This window comes from Macaca mulatta, chromosome 15 (genome assembly GCF_049350105.2).
Source record: "Macaca mulatta isolate MMU2019108-1 chromosome 15, T2T-MMU8v2.0, whole genome shotgun sequence".
NCBI lineage: Eukaryota > Metazoa > Chordata > Mammalia > Primates > Cercopithecidae > Macaca > Macaca mulatta.
The window spans coordinates 121,327,358-121,341,204 of NC_133420.1; the positions used below are offsets into that span (position 1 = coordinate 121,327,358).

At 41.9% G+C, this 13,847-nt stretch overlaps 1 protein-coding gene across 1 annotated transcript in view; it reads right to left on the reverse strand.

The window, feature by feature from the left end:
- The window catches only part of DIRAS2 (DIRAS family GTPase 2), a 78,431-nt gene extending 66,905 nt beyond the window's left edge, over positions 1-11,526 (reverse strand). The window contains exon 1 of the mRNA XM_077965154.1: positions 11,407-11,526. The gene's annotated coding sequence lies outside the window, so the exon portion shown is untranslated. The remainder of the gene's footprint in view (positions 1-11,406) is intronic.
- Positions 11,527-13,847: the final 2,321 nt, after the last annotated feature.

Here is a 13,847-nt window from a genome sequence, read left to right on the forward strand (position 1 = left end):
TTTCAACCTTTCCAGAAGACTGCCTTGTGGTAGGGAAAATGGTAGTGCCGCTGTGTTGGTAACACCTTATTTAACTGCTTTATAACTTGCCCAATAAAGTAAGTTCCTCCATCGCTGGAAATTTTTACAGGGAACCCCCGTAAAGGAAAAGCATTTTCATTTTTTTTAGACAGAGTCTCGCTCTGTTGCCCAGGCTGGAGTGCAATGGCTTGATCTCAGCTCACTGCAACCTCCGCCTCCTGGGCTCAAGCGATTCTCCTGCCTCAGCCTCCTGAGTAGCTGGGATTACAGATGCCTGCCACCAGGCTAAGCTAATTTTTTTTTTGTATTTTTAGTAGAGACGGGGTTTCACCATGTTGGTCAGGCTGGTCTTGAACTCCCGACCTCAGGTGATCCAGCTGGCTTGGCCTCCCAAAGTGCTGAGACTACAGGCGTGAACCACCACGCCCACTCAGGAAAAACATTTTCTAATAATTTCTTAGTTACTGTCACAGCATTAGCTTTCTTACTTGGGAAGGCCTCTATCCAACCAGAAAACATGCAAACTATTACGAGACCACACTGATACCCCATTGAAGGTGACAACTGAATGAAGCCCATCTGTAAATGCTCAACTGGTCTATCAGGTGGTAGACATATACCACCTGAAGTTTTTATTGTTTTTCCAGGATTATGAGTCCAAAATTGCTAAAATGGTTTATAACCAATGTTTGACTCAGACTCATAATCAGTATTTTTTCATAATTTGGACCATTTTATCTGTTCCACAATGAGTTGTGGAGTACAGAGCTTTCAACAACGGAAGCTTCAAAGTCTCAGGGAGGACCAGGCAGCTTTCTGAGCCCTCTGTGAGTCTGTGCTTCACATTAAACTTACATCCTTTTAGATGCCAATTTTTTTTTTTCCAAATCAGGTGCATTGCACTGTTTCTGAAATAAGTCATCATAAAGAAGTTGGCTTGGATTAGTCTTCTGGAGTTCATTCAGATTGCATATCTTAACAATGTGAGTAGCTGATTTAGCATAAAAATCTACTAAAGCATTTCCCTGATATTTAGGTTTAGTTCTACAAGTATGAGTTTCCATTGTAATAACAGCAATCTGCAATGGTAACAGGATAGCAGAAGGAGTTCATCTACTTGGAGTCCATTTTTGATGGGGGTTCCACTAGAGGTGAGAAACCCTGGTAGTTTTCATATCATGCCAAAATAATGTACTACTCTCAAAGCATGTTTGCTACCTGTATAAATATTTACTGATTTGTCCTTAGCTATATGACAAGCTTGGGTGAGGGCAAAAAGTTCCACAGGTTGGGCTGCTTAAGTTGAGGAAGAGTTCCCTTCTCTATTAACTAATTTTGGGTGGTAACAGCATATTCTGCCTGATATTTTCCTTCTGAGTTTTTAGCACAGGGCCCATCCACAAAAAGTATCAATTTAGGATTATCCAGTGGAGTATCCTGTAAATCAATATGAGGGGCCACTATTTCTGACACTGCACTTACACAGCTGTGGTCTTGACCATCATCAGGCAGAGGTAACAGAGCAGCAGGGTTAAGTAGATTACAGAATTTTAGATCTAGATTAGAAGGAGAAAGGTTAAGTAATTCATAAGATGTTAGTCTACTTACTGAAAAATGCTGGGTTTGGTTGGAATTTAATAGACTTTCCACAGCTTGTGGGACTTGCAAATTAAGTGTATTTCCTAAAACCAAATCTGATGAAGATTCTACCAGCGTGGCCGCTGCTGCTACCGCTTTTAAACAACTAGGACGTGGCTTAGTGACTGGGTCTAACTGCAGGCTATAGTATGCAATGGGCCTATGTCTATCACCATGTTCTTGAGTAAGGACTCCGAATGCCTGATTGTGTTGCTCATGAACAAACAAGCGGAAAGGTTTAGTGTAATTTGGAAGTCCTAAAGCTGGGACTGTTCTAAGTCCAACTTTATTTATTTGTTTTTTTTTTTTTTTTTTTTTTTTTGAGACGGAGTCTGGCTCTGTCGCCCAGGCTGGAGTGCAGTGGCGCGATCTCGGCTCACTGCAAGCTCCGCCTCCCGGGTTCACGCCATTCTCCTGCCTCAGCCTCCCGAGTAGCTGGGACTACAGGCGCTGCCACCGCGCCTGGCTAGTTTTTTGTATTTTTAGTAGAGACGGGGTTTCACCGTGGTCTCGATCTCCTGACCTTGTGATCCGCCCGCCTCGGCCTCCCAAAGTGCTGGGATTACAGGCGTGAGCCACCGCGCCCGGCCGGCCAACTTTATTTAACTGAGAGCCTGCTCGTGACTGTCTTCCCAAGGTAAAGGCTCTGGTACAGCATTTTCAGTGAGTTCACACAATGGTGATATTGCAGAACCCAGGATCTGTATATCCTGCAAGTCCTAGAAAGCCTCTTAATTGTCTTTTGGCTGCAAGTCAAGAAAAACTTCGGATAGTTTTTATCCTCTCAGGTAAGAGGAAAATCCCTTCAGCAGTCAAGTCATGTCCCTAATAGTAGACTTTTCCTCTGAAACTTTAAGTTTTCTGTTGAAGCCTTGTGACCTTTATATTTGAGTTGCTGTAAAAGGTAAACTGAGTCGATTTCAGAGCACTCAGTGGGAGAGCATAACAATAAGTCCTCTACTTACTGAATGAGAGTAGAATTTTGAGGAAACTGGTGTGTTATTAAGTCCTGATGCAATGCCTGAGAAAAATATGAAGAGGCTTCCATAAACTCCTGTGGCATTACAGTCCAGGTATACCGCTGATTTTTCCAAGTAAAGGCAAACCGGTATTGACTCCCTTTATGAACTGGAATGCTAAAGAAGGCTGAGCAGAGATCTATTACTGTGAACCACTTGGAATAAGTGGGTACATTAGATAATAAAGTATTAGGATTTGAGACTACAGGAAATCTTGGTATTACAATTCTGTTAGTTGCCTGTACATCTTGAACAAATCTCCAACCTCACTTATTTGGTTTTTTAACTGGTAAGATTGGAGTGGTACAAGGGCTAGTGCATGAGATTGAGTCCTTGTTTAATTAAATCTTCTACAATTGGTGAGAGCTCTTGAGTTGCTTCAGGTTTTAGTAGATACTGGAATAATTTAGGCAAAGGATTAGAATAATCTATTTGGACTTTTATTGGTTCCATACTTTTAATTCTTTCTTTATTAGTTGGGGAAGAGGCTCATAAGCATCGGGGTATTACAGGCCTGAGTTTTTATCTTATTAACTTCTGCCTGTAGACAGCATAACAATTCTGGTTCAGGAGAATCAAGAAATGCTAAGATTAGCTCTCTCTCTGAGAAAAAATTTTGTGTGCCCTTTTAGCTTTGAAAGTAAACATCACCCTAACAAGTTCCCTGGAGCAGTATCACATAGTAAAAGTGTGTTTTTCTGAAAAGAACCTCTAAGTTAATTGGATGGGTTCAGATACGAGAACCTTTTGAGCTTGATTTGAAACCCCCACCACAGAAATGATCTTTCTACTCTGTGGGATTTGTTGGCCTACTAAAGTGGGGTTTATGGTAGATAGAGTAGCTCCGGTATCCACTAGGACTGTACATGACTCCCCATTTATTTTAACCTGTTTCTACATGTTCATTCAAAGGTATTACAGGGAGCAATTTACTGGAGAATCCCTCAGAGCCTTGTCAGTGTTGATTATTATCAGAAGGACTAAGGTACCTTGGGCTTCCTCTGTGGTTAAACAGTTTGGCCTATAGGGAGGCTTATTTGTGGACTGATATAAAAGTGGACATCCCTTTTCCAGTGTCTGACTGTTTGCAATAAAGGCAGACATCTTGGGATAAAGAACTCTTGTTCTAGGACCTCTTGGTTGTGATTTAAAATGAAAATGAGAAGGTCCCTTTGGTCCCTTCGTAACTGCTATGTCATAATTGAAGGGTCATAAGCATGTTAGCCTTTTGAGTTCTTTCTTGCTGTTGAGTCCTCTCAAAATGTTCAGCCAAGGCCACCAATGCAGTCATATCTGTAGCTTCTCATCCCAGCTTATGTTTTTTAATTAAACAGCTAAGTTCAGGACCAAGTGCATTTATAAACAGAGCACTTAATGCCATTTCAGTCCCTACAGGAAATACTCCTTGCTGTACTTTGAGCCCAGAATGTTTCACAAACAATGATCCTAAGCAAGTTCTGTAATCTGAAACAAGTTCATCCTTTTTTTGTTCACAAGATTGGATGATGGACCAATCAATTTTTTTGTGGAAAAATGTTAGAAATTGAATTTAAGAGGTTTTCAGCAATTTTTCTAGCTGCTTTTGATCCTTCCCCTGAGGAACTTTTGGAGGGGTGTTTAATATCCTCTTCAGGTCTATCCCATTCTCCTGCTGCCATCCATCTCCAAGTTTCACCAACCCCAGTATCATGTGAACAAATTGGTAAATGTCAGGAAGTCCTAGATAGTAAGCTCCTAGGAGGGTTCTAAATTCCTCAGTAAATTTTTGAGGATTTTCCTTGGGTCAGGAAAGTCCTTCACAATGGCTCTAAGCTGTTTTAGACCATGCAGTGAAAGTAGTTACTGCAGACAGGCCTGACTGATCAGAAGGCATCTGCCTAAATTCCCTTTTTTCCATCATCTTCAGGGTGAAAAAAAGTAATTTAAATAAAAGGTTAGTGGACTCCAAGTATGTAGGTAGAGATGGATAAAGTGAAGGAACAGTTGAGATTAGTTCAGTTAGAGTAGTTTTATCATGTCTTTAGTCTGTGGCTTAAGCTTTTCATTTGTTTCTTGCAAAGAATCTTTTAAGGAGGCAAATTTTGATTCATTTAGTCTTTTAGAGGCCTCTGCATACCCATGAATATGACTATGTAAGAATATGTCCCACTGTTTGTGGGGTTTTTGATCCCCCCCTTTACTAATATGCCTCACAAACAAATAAATTTATCCAAATTAAAACTTCCCCATTGTGGCCATCTTAATTCTAAGCTGTTTTTTTTTTTTTTTTTTTCCTTTTTTTTTAAGTGAGGTTAACCCATTTTTCTAAAAATGTACACATTCCAGGCCCATAATTTTTATACATGATACTAGCTACCACCTCAGAAAGTGGAGTCCCAGACTTCTTGGACTGAGATGAAACCACTTTAAAAATAAGGTACCTACCTGAGGTCCAAAGCCTCTAACTGAATCCAATCCAGTTAATTATCAAATCCAATTCTGTAAAGTCCTGCCTGAAAACTGCCATTTATGGCTTCGAATCATTGTGTCCCATTATCTAGACTCTAGTCACCTTCACTTCTCCTGGGGTTTTATTAAAACCTCAGTTATGGAATCATTTCTTAAATTTTGTACAGAAATTTCCATTTGGGATAGGAAGCTGTGGCTAAGAGAAAATGTGTTAAAGCTATGATGTGGATAAAGAAATCCTTGTGCTTGTAGGCAGGCCCTCTGGTGACTGTGGAAATGAGTCCCGGCATTCACACAGCTGAGTGGGCAGGCAGGACAGCCTGCATGACACAAGCTTAGGGGTGCAAAAGGGACTCAGGATCTAGCTAGTTCTGAATTTACAAATAAGAAAACTGGGGCCTGGAGGAAAAGAAATGTTTTGCCCAAAACCACCGCATCATTATGCTGGAGTAGGTACTGGGGATCAGGTTTGAAAGGAGCCACATGCAGAAATCTCTGGTATAAAAGCACAATTACAAGAGGACACACACACACACACACACACACACCTGCTGCAAGGGCATATAAATGGTTATGTGCAAATGTGCAAAGCAAATTGCTTTTGCCTCATTTATTATTAATGGCCCATGACACACATACCCATTTCCTTCACAGTTTCTTTACGGAGAATACACACAGCAATTGTGTTGCTATATGAACCAATAATGACACGTTGGAGTTATAAAGCAATTTCCACAAAACAGCTAAAATAAATTTAAATAATATCTCATTTGTTACAAGGAAATTCATCTCAGTGGATAAGCAGCAATTATGGTAATCTTTGCTACTGCTTTAAGATCACAGGTCTGAAACCAAGGAATGCCAAATGGAGAGCAAGCTGGGTCCCAGGTCCTGGCCCTGGGTGCAGCAGCAATTTTCTGGCTCCAAGTATGTTAAGTATGTGAGCTGGCTCTTCTTTGCTTGCTGGTATTGTGTCCATCTGCAGCCTGCTTGGCTGCCCTATGTCCCCTGCCTCATAAGCCTCATCCTCTGTTTAATTTTTCTTTTACAGTTTTGTCAATAGTTTTGCATAAGTAAAGATTTTTAAGGAGTGCTTCATCACCATCCTCATAATAGCCCAGATTTAACACTTTTTAAAACTCTGCTTGGAAAAACAACATTTTTTGAAAAGCTGATTAGTATTCATAATCTGAATTAATAAAATGACTTGAATTGCAGAACCCAATAGACTGCATGCTTTTCAGTCCCAGAGGTGTGTTGGTTGGTCACTTTAGCAGAAAAATGTGTTGTTGGCTAATAACACCAGTGTGCGTTCCCAAGACCTGGAAAGATGGTCAGAAGCTGAGCTTTCATATTTTTGTTTTTATGTGATTCTCTTATGAATACAAGCATTTGGCATTTGCCTGCAGTTAACATTTTATGTTCTGAAGCTTTTTATATCTCAGTATGTCTCCTTTCTAAATAGGCAGCTTTGAGAGTCCTGGCTCATATAAGTGAGTGCAAAAACCTTGACGTTGTGATGATGCCTTTAGCAAGTGTTGACTTGGAAGAGATGAAGGTGTGGGAGGGTTGCAGAGCAGGCTGGCTCCCCGTCCCCCAGCACCTCGCTGGCATCTGTCTGCCTTGTGTTTGATTGCATACAAGATTTGGGTATCAGTACATTGCACCATGGACAGTAAATGAGGATCCCAGAGTCAGGGCTCATGCTAATTGTTGCCACTTCAGAAAATCTTTCTTGGCACTATAAGAGTGAAACAAACAGAAAAAAGCTCATCGTACTAACTTCTGCTTTGCAGAGGCATTGCTCTAAGCATTTGTATTATCTTGTTTAAATTCCACGACGGCTCTATGAAGAAGCTATCATTGTCCTTTCATTTTAATAATGTGGAAACCAGGTACAGAGAGGTTAAGTAACTTGTCCAAAATCACCCAGCTCAAAAGATGTAGAGCTTTACTACTGCACTAAAAACACATTTGACTTTATTTTGGCACAACCAGCATTCAAAAACATCAATTTCTCTAATCCCCTCTGTCACCCAGTGAGCTCCAAGGCAGATGAGCAGACCTGGGCAATGTGTGTAGTGAAAAGCATCAGGAAACAGAATTGAGGATATTATGGAGGCTTAACAAGAGGTTCTAGAAATATCTAGAAGACTGTAGAAATATAGGGGTATAGAATCCAGTTCTCCATTTTCATGACTATCTTGGAACCATCTCCCCCAGGCATGGGTTTAGAAAGAAACACAACATTCTAGAACAGTCACCTGTGTGAAGCATAAGCTATTTTTGTTCATTAATCAGTCGCATTCTTTTCTCTTTAAAAGAAAGTCTCCTAGACAAGCCACAAATAATGTTAAAATGTTCCTAACATTGTAAAGCTCAGGTCATGATGCCCATTTATGTTTCCCTAGCTTTACAAAGCAAATTGAGCAGCTAGGAAAGAGGACAATTTTTATTTTTGAAAATGAAAATGTTACTTGATGTTAAAAGCACATTTTCAACCATCAAGCACAAACTCCAATGTGCCTTAAGCCTAAGATGGAGTCAGCAACGCCCTTCAGTCATGCCAGCTGGAACTCAGGACCAGGCAAGAGCAATCACTTATCCTAATTGGGACTGCAGGCTGGTGAGGCATGCAGATCACCTCCTGGTTTCTCCTGTTCTTCTTGCAACCAGGAAAATGCAATTAAAAAATAAAGATATTATACGTCATAGACACTTTTGACTAAGAATGAGGGGAGACCAATCTCAGGTTTAAAACCATTGTTGGAATCCAAGTAGGTTATCAAATTCTGCTTAAGTATACATCATGCTTAAGCTTAAGAAAAATGTTTTTTTCCTGAGTTAAAAATAAATATATTTGGCATATTGAAAAACAAAAGTTTCTTTCACACACTCAAACTAAAAGCTGTAATTTTTACCAGCTTCCAAACTACCAGTAAAATTGGTCAGTTTTCACACTAAATCAAGCTAATTTGGTGAAAGTAAGACTCAAATCAAATAAATTTATGTACTTGGACTAATCCCATATGCAAATGGTGATGTTAAAAAAAAAAGTCACCTGGGGTATGATTATCATTTTCTCAAGCTTTATTGATGTATAATTGACAAAAGTTGTGTATATTTAAGGTGTGCAATGTGATGGTTTGATACATTTTGAAATGATTACTGCAATTAAGCTAATTAACCTATCACCTTACAGAGTTTCCGTGTGTGTGTGTGTGAGACAGAGAGAGAGAGACAGAAAGAGAGATGAGAATACTTAAGATCTGCTCTCAGTAAATTTCAAGTGTACAATACATTATTATTAATTATAGGCACCATGCTGCACAAGAGATCTCCATAGGGTGGGATTATCATTTTGTTAAAGACATTTTTATATATGTGTTTTATTCTACCAGAATTTTACACATGTGCACACATACATACACATTGCATGAATGTGTGGTTTTTAAAAAAGCAATAAAAAACACTTTTCATATCTCCTTTTATGACTGTTTAAAATCACCAGTAAATTATTTTATCTGTGTAATATAAAATTCTCTTCTAAACAACGATCTACGCCCTTCAGTTACACTGTTACACTGCAACACTAAGAATTATCATCCAGCTCAATTTAAATATGGATTATATTAAATTAATCAACTTATTTTTATTGGCTATAGTTCTTTAAATAAGAGAAAATTCTTCCTTCTATTCTGGGAGATATGACAGGGTTGAAAAACCTTAGTCATCTGGGCAGAAAAGCGTCATCTAAAGTTTGTAGCCCATGGTATTTTCAGAATAATTAGACGGCAACCTCCAATCAAGTGTCTTTTGTGAAGAAAGCAAAGTTCATCAATTTATTCAGAGCACATTCTCAAACCAGAGCAGAGCTTCAGCACATCAATTAGGGTGTATGAAGAATTCCCTCAACTCTCAAGACCCAGTTACTGTATAAGGCAACACTTATGGCAAGGGCGATACGAGAATGTGTATTTTTCTCCTCACAAAATGGGTTCTGAGATTTGTAACTAAACATAATTAATAAAAAGTATACGTAAGCTACACACGCAAAGTATCTGTGTATGTATGGGTGGTGTGTGGGGGTTAAGTGCATGTGTGTGAGCACAGGTATATGTGTTTGATGTGTGTGTGTGAATGTGAGTATATGTGTGTGTGAATGTGAGTGTTGTGAGTATATGTGTGTGAATCTGTGTGGATGTATGTGTGTGAATGTGAGTGTGTGTATGTGTGAATGTGAGTGTGTGAATATGTGACTGTAAATGTGTGGGGGTGTGTGTGAATGCATATGCGTGTGTTGAATCTGTGTGGGTGTATGTGTGTGAATGTGAGTGTGTGTATGTGTGAATGTGAGTGTGTGAGTGTATGTGTGACTGTAAATGTGTAGGTGTGTGTGTATGTGTGTGAACGTGTATGAGTGTGTGTGAATGTGTGTGAATGTGAGTGTGTGGGCATATGTGTGTGAATGTGAGTGTGTGGGTGTATATGTGACTGTAAATGTGTGGGTGTATGTTTGTGAATGTGTGTGTGTGTCTGAATGTGTGTGAGTGTATATGTGTGAAGTGCCTGTGAGTGCATATGTGTGAATGTGACTGTGTGAGTGTATGTGTGTGAATATGTGTGTGTGGGTGTTTGTATCTGTGAATATGACTGAGTGCATGGGTATGTGTATGTGTGTGTATGTGTGTTTGTGTGTGGATGTGTGTGTGCAGTATATGTGTGTGTGGATGTGTGTTTGTGTGTGGATGTGTGTGTATGGTATATGCGTGTGTGTGTGTGTGTGTGTGTGTGTGTGTGTGGCACCCCTGTAAACCCAGAGACGGATGGAGAAAGGTAGACAGGCAATTAGTAAAGGATTCCCCACAAGAGAGTCAGAGCAAAAGGGAAAACAGAATTGCTGAACACTAGAGGAGTTCTAGGACTTTCCAAGGACAGTTCACATGCATGGAGTCCAAGGTGTTGTTCTAACATGCATGAGAGTGCTGGGTAGGAACAGTGAGAGCTGAGGCCAACTCCCAGCTGGCCACCAGCACAGGACAGAGGGCAAGTTATTTGACTCTTAGTGCCCCGATTTGCTCAACCATAAAATGGGGTAATATTGGTGCATATAGTGAGAAGAAAACAGGCCAAAGCCCACTGGCTGGAAGGGGTTGCCCCGCACGGCAAGGCACTGTCAGGCCCTTTGAGAATTTGCTGGGTCAGAGAAAGGCAGATGGACCAACGGGTGCAGGTTCTGGAGGAGCCCGTCAGATCACCTCGCACGGTGCTGACCAGGGTCAGCTGCCTCTCACCACGAGTCAGGCTGCTGCAAAGTCTCCATGCTGCTAGTCCCTGGTCATGTCCCTAAGCCACTCTTTTTCTGGCCATAGGTACTTTGCCGGGCAGCTCTGCTCACTGCCTGGTGTCAGTCCTGCATGTGTCCTCTTCTGCCTCTACATTTTCTCCTGTGGTCTCAGTCACTCCTAAATCTGTGCTGATGTTCCCTGGGTCCACACTTTTTGTGGCTGTCACATACCTACAGAGAGGGTAGCATTTCCACGTGGACATTCCTCAAGCATCTCAGACTCGTCAAGTTCAAACCGGAGCACCTTGTCTTCCCTCCACAGCCTCCGTTCCCTGATCTCTGCCGTCACTGTCCTTCACCTACGGGCTCCACGCAGAGCATTGAAAGGCATCTGGATGCCTCTCCAACGCTGGGTCTACCGCCGGGTGTATGCCCATCACACCCACTTCCCTCCTCCCCGTCACAGCCCTCATGTTCTCACCCCCAGTGATCTCCCGCTTGGCTCGCAAAACTTCCCGACTGGCCCCGTTTACCCCTCTCTTATCCGTTATTATCATTATCCATCATCATTATTATTATTATTGTTATCATCATCATCATCATTATTTTAAGACGGCGTTTCGCTCTTGTCACCCAGGCTGGAGTGCAATGGCGTGATCTCGGCTCATTGCCGCCTCTGCTTCCCGGGTTCAAGCGATTCTCCTGCCTCAGCCTCCCGAGTAGCTGGGATTACAGGTGTGCGCCACCATGTATTTTTAGTAGAGACAGGGTTTCACCATGTTGGCCAGGCTGGTCTTGAACTCCTGACCTCTAGTGATCCACCCACCTCAGCCTCCCAAAATGTTGGGATTACAGGCATGAGCCACTGCACCCGGCCTCTCATCCATTATTTACTCAGCAGCCAGAGTGACCTCTAACAAATGCACGTGGAAACCATTGCATGTGCTCCCTCAGGCTCTGCACCATCCCTGCATGGGACTAGTGGTTAATCACCTGCATTGCAGTATCCAGGAGAGAAAGCCCAGCTCCACCACGAGCCAGCTGTGTGACCTGGGAAATCTGCTTAACTTCTCAAGCCTTAGTCATCTCATCTGTAAAATGGGGATACAAATCGTAATGATTTTCTAGGAATTTTGTGAAGATTATATGGGTTAATCTAAGAAAAGACCCTGGTAAGAACTCAGAAACTAAAAACAGGGACTCTTCCTCCTCAGTCATACTTCCCAGCACCTCTGCCCCCAGTGCACCCAGCCCTTTCCTTCACAGTCCTGGCGTTTGCACATGCTGTTACAACTCCCTGACCTCCTTCTGTTCCATTCAGAACCTAACAGTCCTCCTTCTCTTTCAGAGGTCACCTTTGCCTGTATGCCTGATGACTCTCCGATCTAAGCCAGAACAATCCCCCCAGCCCTGAGTTATGCCTCTTGTGATGTCCACGGTTTTCTCTATATAGCAGTCATTTTTAAGAGGCTGTCACGTTTTTAAAACATCTTAGTTGAACATCCTCACTTTGGGCTTAAGGCCTAAGCGCAACCAAGGCTGTCAGCCTGTTCTTCACATCCTCTGCTAACAGCAGAAACAGCACCTACCATGTGGGTCACAAAAGGTGCAGCGTGGCCAAATGGAGGGAAAAAGCCAACCAAAGGAGCCACTTGGAAATGCCAGCGATGTCTTACGAATACCTGTTCAGAGAGCCAACAGCCACTAGTTTCTAATCAATTTTCCAACAGAAACAGATTTTTAAAAAATCAAAAATAACACTTTCTTTATTTTCAACCGAGGAAAAGTCCCAATGTTGCCTTTCATAAAGGCCAGGCTGTGACCTCTCCAGGGAGGTCGCCTCCGTCATAAGAAGCCCCTCCCACTGCTGGGTCATGAGGGACGGGGCTGCTCAGCAGAAATGTCTGGGCCCAAGAGCAAAATCCTCTACCTGGGCCATTTCCAGGGTGCCCTTTTGTTTCCTAAGATGCACGTTATATGCATCTGCCAATAGATCGCCCAAGTAGCGAACTAGCACCACCAAACAACTTCAGTTCCCACCCTGTTCCTTAATAATTGCATTTTGATGTCAGCAGTGCAGTGTTAATTGCTACAAACCAATGAGAAATGCACGGGATGACTGCATGCATAAATATGTTCAAGCAACACTATAGAAAGGGTTTTTGTTGTTGTTGTTGATGCTGTGGTAATTCAAAGCCAGAAGAGAGAGAACAAATTCATCGTGGAGCACACACTGGTATAAAGATGCCGAATTCGAAGGGACTTGCAGAAGGGACTTGCAGTACATGCGTGAGGGCCATGCTGACACTGGGAGCAGCAGTTGAGCTTTCTGCTACTGGATGGGGTATGGTCCCAAGAGAAGAGAGGAAGGGCTGGGGACCGCGTCGAGGAGCACGTCTGGTTGGGCATCCCGTGGAGGGCGGGTCTGTGTGCTCCCTGAGCATCATCAACACAGCAGCCTGCACCCTGTTTCTCAAAGTTCCTCTCTTTGTACCAGAGGCTGCCCACACACTGTTGCTTAGGAGGGGAACACAATTCCAGTTGCCATCAAATGTATTAATTTCTTACCATCTTTTCTCTAATCACCTGCATCACAAAATCAGCATGCATGCCATTAAGACGTCATCCTATTTATCAGTTCACAAGCATTTATGGAGGTCCCTCGCCCCTTAGGAGCTGAGAGCAGATTACAGCTGACAATGATGACAGTTGTAATCATTGGCTTTCCAAGACCGCAACCCTCAAACTGGTTCTGAGGTCACCAGCTTCACCAGTTTCCGGTTCACATGATAGAACTGTATATTCATCATTTTGTAAAAAGAACTAAATGATGAGAACACATGGACACATAGAGAGCAACAACACACACTGGGGCCTTTCAGAAGGTGGAGGGTGGAGGGCGGAGGGATGGAGAAGATCAGGAAAAATAACTAATAGGTACTAGGCTTGATACCTGGGTAATGAAATATAATCTGTAAAACAGACTCCCATGACACACATTTACCTACATAACAAACCTGTACTTGTACCCCTGAACTTAAAGGTTAAAAAGAGAACTTTTGCAAAATATCCTTTGTCACCAACATATGAGTCCCTACTGTTAAAGCTTCTCTTTGTGGAATCAGTGGCTAATTTTCATCCATAAAGGTGGCATTTTCCTTTCTACTCCAGCACATCTGACATCAGTTCAGTGCAAGTTTTTAAAAGATATGCATTCTATATTTAGTTCCAGAAAAGATTCAAGCTGAGTCAAACGAATGTATGCAACACAGTAAGAAAATGTAAAATTAAAGTAATGAGAGAGATAAGAGAGAATGAGGGTACCAAGTAAAGAATGAAGTTGGAAGTTTGTGAGAGGGGGGTGCTTTTTTTCACTGCAATGAAACTCACATAATATAACATTCACCAACTTAACTATTTTTAGTGTACCATTG